Raw genomic sequence first — 8,986 nt, forward strand, 5'->3', positions numbered from 1 at the left:
AATCATAAAGCTATGCTGGATTTTGTCAAATGCTGTTTCTGCATCTATTGAGATGATCATGTGATTTTTGTTTTTAATTCTATTTATGTGGTGTATCACATTTACTGACTTGCATATGTTAAACCATCCCTGCATCCCTGGTATGAAACCCACTTGATCATGGTGGATTATCTTTTTGATATGTTTTTGGACTTGGTTAGCTAGCATTTTGTTAAGGATTTTAGCATCTGTGTTCATCAAGGATATTGGTCTGTAGTTTTGTTTTTGGTTATGTCCTTTCCTGGTTTTGGTAATAGGGTGATGCTGGCTTCATAGAATGAATTAGGGAGGCTTCCCACTTTCTCTATCTTGTGGAATAGCTCCAATAGGATTGGTAATAATTCTTCTTTGAATGTCTGGTAGAATTCTACTGTGAATCTGGTCCTGGACTTTCTTTGTTGTTGGTAATTTTAAAATTATCATTTCAATCTTGCAGCTTGTTATTGGTTTCTTCAGGGTATATAATTTTTCCTGATTTAAGCTAGGAGGGTTGTATTTTTCTAGGAATTTATCCATCTCTTCTAAGTTTTCTAGTTTATGTGCATAAAGGTGTTCATAGCAGCCTTGAATGATCTTTTGTATTTCTGTGTTGTCAGTTGTAATATTTCCTGTTTCATTTCCTATTGAGGTGATTTGGACTTTCTTCTTTTCTTGGTTAATCTTGCTAATGGTCTATCAATTTTATTTATCTTTTCAAAGAACCAGCTTTCTGTTTCTTTTATCTTTTGTATTTTCTTTTGTCTCAATTTCCTTTAGGTTTGCTCTGATCTTGATTATTTCCTTTCTTCTGCTGAGTTTGGATTTGGTTTGTTCTTATTTCTCTAGTTCCATGAGTTGTGACCTTAGAATGTCAGTTTGGGCTTTTTCAGTCTTTTTGACATAGGCATTTAGGGGTATGACCTTTCCTCTTAGCACCGCCTTTGCTGTATTCCAGAGGTTTTGACAGGTTGTGTCGCTGTTGTCATTCGGTTCCTTTTGGAGTTGATTTCCTATCATGTGGTCACATTCTATTCAACAGCGTATGGAACATTCTCCTAGACAGACCGTACGATAGGCCACAAAACAAGCCTCAATAAATTTAAGAAAATTGAAATGATATCAAGCACTCTCTCAGACCACGGTGGAATAAAACTGGAAACCAACTGCAAAAGGAACCTTCAAAAGCATACACGTACATGGAAATTTAAATAACCTGCTCTTGAATGATTATTGGGTCAAAAACTAAATCAAGATGGAAATTAAAGAAATTTTCGAACCGAAAGTACCGGGTAACCTATAAAGGAAAACCTGTCAAATTAATAGCAGATTTCTCAACAGAAGCACTACAAGCTAGAAGAGATTGGGGACCTATCTTCATCTTCCTCAAATGGAACAATTATCAGCGGAGAATTTTGTATCCAGTGAAACTAAGCATGTGGTGCGTTTGTCTCACAGCTGTTAAGATTCTTTCCTTCATCTTAACTTTAGATAACCTGATGACAATGTGCCTAGGTTTTGTAGATTGCTTGTTTTAGTTTTAGTTTTAAAGATCTTTTTGTGATGAATTTTCCAGGCGTTCTTTGTGCCTCTTGTATTTGGATGTCTAGGTCTCTCACAAGGCCGGGGAATTTTCCTTAATTATTCCCTCATATATGTTTTCCAAACTTTTAGATTTCTCTTTTTCCTCGGGAACACTAATTATTCTTAGGTTTGTTCATTTAACATAATCCTAGACTTCTTGGAGGCTTTGTTCATATTTTTTCTTATTCTTTTTTCTTTGTCTTTGTTGGGTTAATTCAAAGACCTTGTCTTCAAGCTCTGGATTTCTTTCTTCTACTTGTTCAATTTTATTGCTGAGACTTTCCAGAACATTTTGCATTGCTGTAAGTGTGTCCAATGTTTCCTGAAGTTTTTATTGTTTTTTCTTTATGCTATCTATTTCCTTGAACATTTCTCCCTTCACTTCTTGTATTGTTTTTTTTTTTTATTTCCTTGCATTGGGCTTTACATTGATGTGGTACCTCCATGATTAGCTTAATAACCAACCTCCTGAATTCTTTTTTAGGTAAATCAGGGATTTCTTCTTGGTTTGGATCCATTGCTGGTGAGCTAGTGTAATTTGTTGGGGGCGTTAAAGAGCTTTGTTTTGTCATATTACCAGAGCTGGTTTTCTGGCTCCTTCTCATTTGAGTAGGTTCTGTCTGAGGGAAGGTCTAGGACTGAAGGCTGTTGTTCAGATTCTTTTGTCCCATGGGGTGTTCCCTTAATGTAGCACTCTCCCCCATTTCCTATGGATGTGGCTTCCTGAGAGCCGAGCTGTAGTGATTGTCAACTCTCTTCTGGGTCTAGCCACCCAGCAAGTCTACCAGGCTCCAGGCTGGTACTGGGGGTTGTCTGCACAGAGTCCTGTGATGTGAAACGTCTGTGGGTTTCTCAGCCATGCATACCAGCAACTGTCCCAGTGGAGGTGGCAGGGGGACTCCATGAGGAGTCCATTAGCTTTAGTGGTTTAATGCTCTATTTTTGTGCTGGTTGGCCTCTTGCCGGGAAATGGTGTTTTCCAGAGAGCATCAGTTGTGGTAGTATGGAGAGGAACCAGCGGTTGGTGGGGCCCTAGAACTCCTAAGAGTATATGCCCTTTGTCTTCAACTACCAGGATGGGTAGGGAAGGACCATCAGATGCAGGCAGGGCTAGGTGTGTCTGAGCTCACAGAGTCTCCTTGGATGGATCTTGCTGTGGCTGCTGTGGGGGATGGCTGTGAGGTTACCAGGTCAATGAGTTGTGAACCTAGGAGGATTATGACTGCCTCTGCTGAGTCATGGAGGTTGTCAGGGAAGTGGGGAAAGCTGGCAGTCACAGGCCTCACCCAGCTCCCATGCAATCCGAAGGGTGGGTCTCACTCACACCATGCCCCTCGCCAACAGCACCGAGTCTGTTTCCAGGCATTGGGCAAGCAGAGAACTTGCCCCAGACTACCTGCTTCCCAGCTCTGAAAGAACAGGACTTTGTTCCTCCACTGGTGGAGTCTGCACTCCGGATTCGTGCCCTCCCCTGAGTTCGGCTGGAGACTTCCTTCTCCCTGTGACATTTTCCCTGTGCCTCTGGCCACCCTCCTAAAGTATTCATATGGTGCCAAGCAGGAATGTCCTGCTTGGGGACCCAGCAAGCTCCCAGGGCCTTTCCTGCTGCTCCCTCTACTCCTGCATTTCACTTGACTTTCTAAATTGACTCAGCTCCAGGTAAGGTTGGACCTTCAGCTTCTCTAGTGAGGGTGTGTGTGCAGGACAGAGGATCTCCCATTCCCACTTCCACTGTTTGGGCACTCACAGTATTTGGGGTGTCTCTGGGTCCTGCAGGAGCAGCGTGCTTCCTTCAGATGGTCTGTGGGTCCTCTTGGGATTCCTGATTTATTCCTGCAGTTGTTCTGGAGCTAAAATTCATGACGCGAGCCTCCACATGTGCTCTGTCCGTCCCAGTCGGAGCTGCAATCTAACCCTGCCTCCTGTCCACCATGATGGTCTCTCCGCCTTCATTCTTTTTTAATGGCTGTGGAGTTTTCCACTGAGTGTTCCGTGGTTCGTTGAAACAATTTCCCACTGATGGGCCTTTAGTTTGTTTTCAGGTCTTTATGTTGCAAAGGGTATTATTGTGCATATACCTTAAAGTTACTTGCTCAACTCTATTTGTAGATTAAATTCGTTTCTACATGACTGGGGAGGCCTTGGGAAACACAATTGTGGTGGAAGGGGAGCAGGTACGTCTTACATGGCGGCAGTTGAGAGTGGTTCTTTTCTATCTTGTTTTTAGGTTTTTCCTAAATCTGTGCTTTGAAACGACCTTTAAACAAACTCCAAATTAGATAAAATTATTTTTTGAAATAAAAATAAGTTAGAAATGCCTTTCTTATAAATTTTAGAAATAAAAATCACATCTTTTTTTTGGTATACTTTGTAGACAGAATTATATATATTAATTAGAATTTTAACTCTTCATAAGTTTAATTTCTAGCGAGTTTTAACCATTTGTCACATATCACTATTTTATAGATGAGAAACATTTTATAATTTTTGAAAACATATTTCCATAGTTTTTACATATATTAATAGACCCAAATAAATTTAGTCTTTCTACAAAATTTGTGTAAAATTTAAGAAGCCAAGAACAAACATTTATGTTCCATAAGTTGTTTTAGGTTTAAAAATCTTATTTGGAAATGACCCGGACATTTGATGAGTATCTATTATTTGACTGAAGATAACGTAACTTTAAGATTTTAAATTACATGGCTGGGTATGGTGGCTCACGCCTGTAATCCTAGCACTTTGGGAGGCTGAGGCAGGTGGATCACAAGGTCAGGAGATTGAGACCATCCTGGCTAACACGGTGAAACCCCATCTCTACTAAAAATACAAAAAACATTAGCCGGGCGTAGTGGCAGGTGCCTGTAGTCCCAGCTACTCAGGAGGCTGAGGCAGGAGAATGGCATGAACCCGGGAGATGGAGCTTGCAGTGAGCCGAGATCACGCCACTGCACTCCAGCCTTGGTGACAGAGTGAGACTCCGTCTGAAAAAAAAAAGACTGTAAATTATATGAAAATCTTATTTATAAACATTTATTTTATTGACATTTATCTTATTTATTTATTTATTTTTTAGTTGGGGGTCTTGTTGCATTGCTCAGGATGGCCTGAACTGGGCTCAAGCAATCCTCCCACCTCAGCCTCCTGAGTAGCTAGGACTATAGGCGTGTGCCATGTCACCAGGCTTAATTAATTTATTTTTAACAATTTACCTAGATTACTTGTGAAAATTGAGATATTAGACAAAGCTAGCCATCACTGAAATTTATTTCCCTTTTAACCATTCTTATAGCCTGTGATTATTAGATGTTCACTTAAGTAAGAAACTTAGTTAAGTGTATGGGTATTTTGTCAATAACTCAGAAGATACAGCTGTTTTTATTAAGCCAGTCATATTAAATTAGTCTTTTTTTTTTTTGAGATGGAGTCTCGCTCTGCTGCCCAGGCTGGAGTGCAGTGGCGCTATCTTGGCTCACTGCAACCTCTGCCTCCCAGGTTCAAGTGATTTTCCTGCCTCAGGCTCCCAAGTAGCTGGGATTATGCACACCACCATGCCTTGCTAATTTTGTATTTTTAGTAGAGATGGGATTTTGCTGTGTTGGCCAGGCTGGTCTCAAAGTCCTGACCTCAAGTGATCTGCCCACCTTGGCCTCCCAAAGTGCTGGAATTACAGGCCTGAGCCATCGCATCCAACCAAATTAGTCTTATTTATCAAAGATCATATAAAGATTATTCTGTTTTAGGATGGGTTTATAGTTTTATCATCTTTGTGTCAAACCCTGACATCTTAAAACATCTATTAGAGACAAATATAAAACTGCCTGATCAGTAAACTCAGGCAAAAATGTATGCTGACAATTCTGAGAATATTTGTATTTTTATTTTACCAACAATTTAAAAAGTGATTTATTTATTAAAGATATACTTTAGTCACATGAACTAAAAGGCATTTGGGTTAATTAGTATATAGTTTTTATGAATTCTCATTTATTTAAGCCAATCTAAATAGAATCCCTTAATAGATCTTTTGTTGATGATGCCAGATTTTACCATGTAGATACAACATACAACATAATACACATACATATGCATAAACACACTTAACCACATACACACACAAATAAAGACATTATAGCTTTCATTTTAGAATTTTGGTCATGAGATAATAACACAAATCTATCAGTTTCTAAAAGACACGTCAATCCAAATTATGTTTTTGACAAAACTGGGACTTGTTCACATGCTAAACTTTATTTGTCCTGATAGGTAATCTAATGAGGGCCATGGATCAGAATTTTGGGTTTCTGCATTAAAGCAGAAAACTGCATTAAAACAGTGTCTGCATTAGTTTGATTTCAAAAGACCTTTTTCAGTTTTAAATGAATTTAAGGTTAAATTTTCAGTGATTGTGTTTTAGCTAGGACTGGCTGAATTCCATATGAGAAACAAAAATCTTCAGCTAGTCTATACTAGTAACAGATCTATATTTTGGTTGCTGGTCTGATTTTCTGGACTAGACAATGTATGCAGGGAAGCATTTTAGCAGTGTTTTTCCTTTTTCTGGCACCTGTGTGGCAAAGCAAAATTTTTATGGCAGACAGAGATACCTTGTATTACTGCTCTAAGCTCGAGATTTTGGCCTGTTCTATCTGAGAGCCTAATTTCTATAAATATTTACCTAGTTATTTTCTTTTAGACTGTCAGTCCTTCAGTTAGCTATTCCATCAGCCTAAGCAATTGTTAGCCAGGCAAACCTAAATTTACATTTTCAACAGAAATGACTCTTAGATCTAGGTCATTGGTTACCATAAAGCTGTTGTAATTTGTAAAGCCATTAATTTAAAACCTTTAAGAAACTTTAAAACATCTTGGGCCAGGCGCGGTGGCTCAGGCCTATAGTTTTAGCACTTTGGGAGGCCAAAGCAGGCGGATCACTTGAGGTCAGGAGTTCCAGACGAGCTTGGCCAACAGAGTGAAAACCCATCTCTACTAAAATACAAAAACTAGCTGGGCATGGTGGTGAGCGCCTGTAATCAGCTACTCAGGAGGCTAAGGTGGGAGAATCACTTGAACCCGGGAGGCAGAGGTTGCAGTGAGCCAAGAAGGGAACCACTGCATTCCAGCCTAGGTGACAGAGCAAGACTCCAGCTCAAAAAACAAACAAACAAAAAACAAAAAACAAAAAATCTTGACTGGAATGCCGTAACCAGTGAGTTTTATTGCAACATGAGTAAAAACATCAGCAGGTTTAAAGTCGGCAGAAAAAAAAAATAGAGAGACAGAGGAGTTAGGAGGCTCTACATGGTGACTACAGTTGCAGGGTTTTTGTTAGAGAGTTGGAACAATGACCATTTGAACTCTAAGTTTTCCTTGATGTATTTGCCCATTAGTTTAAAAATGTGCACAAGGATGTAGCCAGTGGGAGTCCCAGAAAACTTGGCATGCCTTAATATTTAAAAACCATTCCCCTTCTTAATAATCTTTTTACAGTAAAGAACATTCTACAGATGCTATGAGGCCACGCTGGCAGTTTGGACTGGTGCTTTAGATGGTGGTGACTGCTGTAGCAGCTTTTAATGAGCCAGCCTGTGCCCACCATTTAGAATGTTTGTTTTGCTCTCAAAAGATTTTTAGAAACAAGCAGAGGAAAAGAGCCAAATCATTGACAGATACACACAACCACAGCAAAAAAAAAAAAAAAAAAAAAAAAGGCAAGATAACGGTGCTCACAAAAATGTTAACCCAAGCATGCATATCCAACAAAATATTAAATGAGGCATACAGAAAGAGCCAAAGTCACCTCGCCAGAGAAGACATCCCTCAGAGACAGAATGCAAACTCTGTAGAAACCAGAGTACTCAGACCGGAATGTCTTTATGCCAAACAGGACTTGCCAGAAAACACAAAAAGTCTTTTATCATTCCAGGAGGGACATACGGTCCTTTATGAAGGCAGTCCAATAACCAAAACAAACCTGACCTAATATTAAAAAAGCATTTTCTAAAAAGAGGGAGGGTTTGGCCTGAGAGAAGATTGAGTAGGTCAGAAAAAGCAAGCCGTGGAAGCTGAGAGCTCAAAGGGCTCAAGTGAATATGCACACCGGGCCCCAGGAACTGCTGATTCCTTCCAGCAGTGATCCTTCTCCACATCCCACTTCTGACTCCATTTATCTCAACCTAAATAACAGAGAAAGGCCCTCTAAAAGAAAAATATATCTATTTGCGGATAGAGCATTGCAATGGGATATGCCTGCCATAGTCAACTATGTATGTATTCAGGGAGGCAAAGGGAGATCAAGGCTTTCAAAGGAAAAGTGAGGAGGATTACATGATTGTTTTGAGATAATTACCCTTGCTACAAGGACCAATAACAAAGGCAATGCCAGTCGGAGGTTGGACAGGCCGTTGCTGGGAAGATGTCCTCACAGAAATATTTTCTGTGTAAGGTTGTGATAGCCTTTGTGCCAGTTGCAGTTTTTGTAGAGTCTTTTATAGTAGTTTTTGTTATCAAGTGTTTATGGATGAGAACCCACTTCTCTTCTTGGTCTTCCTAGGCTCTATTTGTCAGGGATTAAAAAAAAATAGGTGACTCAATTTTGATTCTGATGACTTCCACATACTATAGACATAGTGGCTCATAAACAACAGAAACTGATTTCTCACCGTTCTGGAGGCTGAATGTCCCAGACCAAGGCTCCAGCAGACGGGTATCAGGCGAGGCCTGCATCCTAGTTCATAGACAGCATCTCCTCACAAGGGAGAAAGGGTGAGGGAGCTCTCTGGGGCCTCTCTTATAAGGGCGCTAATCTTCTTCATGAGGGCCCCACTTTTATGACCTCAGCACCCCTAAAAACCCCATCTTCTAATACCATTACATTGGAGGTTAGGATTTCAGGGAGAAATGTCTGAATATATGAATGTATGAATTTCAGGAGGACACACATGTTCAGCTCACAGCAGAACAGGAGGGCCGACCAATACCTGGGTCCTTGCTGAGCCCCTTTCAGATAGAATTTTACTCACTTGTCACCTCACTCTACTTGACAGGTATTTTCACCCCATTCTGATGAGGAAAGGGAGGTACAGGGTTCAGGCTCTTGCCCACAGTCATGCAGACAGTAAGAGGTGCAGGCAGATACACACAGAAAGAGCTCCATATGCAAGGTTGTTCCTGTGCCATCTTCTCATGGTGTGTGCATGTGTAAGTGTGCATGTCTGTGTGTATGTGTGTGCATGACCATATGTGTGCATATGTGTTTGTGAGCTGTGCATATGTGTATGTGCACATAGATGTGTGTGTGCATGGGTGTGCATGTACAGGTGAGCGCGCATGTTTGTGTTTGGTGTGTGGAGGGGCGTTTCTTAGCCCATAACTTCAGAGCAGGGTC

General features: G+C 40.4%; 1 gene segment (V, D, J or C); it reads right to left on the reverse strand.

Moving 5' to 3' along the window:
- The window catches only part of LOC123574618 (immunoglobulin heavy constant gamma 1-like), a gene marked incomplete at its 5' end in the record, with an annotated part of 164,439 nt that overhangs the window by 127,047 nt on the left and 28,406 nt on the right, over positions 1-8,986 (reverse strand).

Source organism: Macaca fascicularis, chromosome 7 (genome assembly GCF_037993035.2).
Source record: "Macaca fascicularis isolate 582-1 chromosome 7, T2T-MFA8v1.1".
NCBI classification, from domain to species: Eukaryota; Metazoa; Chordata; class Mammalia; order Primates; family Cercopithecidae; genus Macaca; species Macaca fascicularis.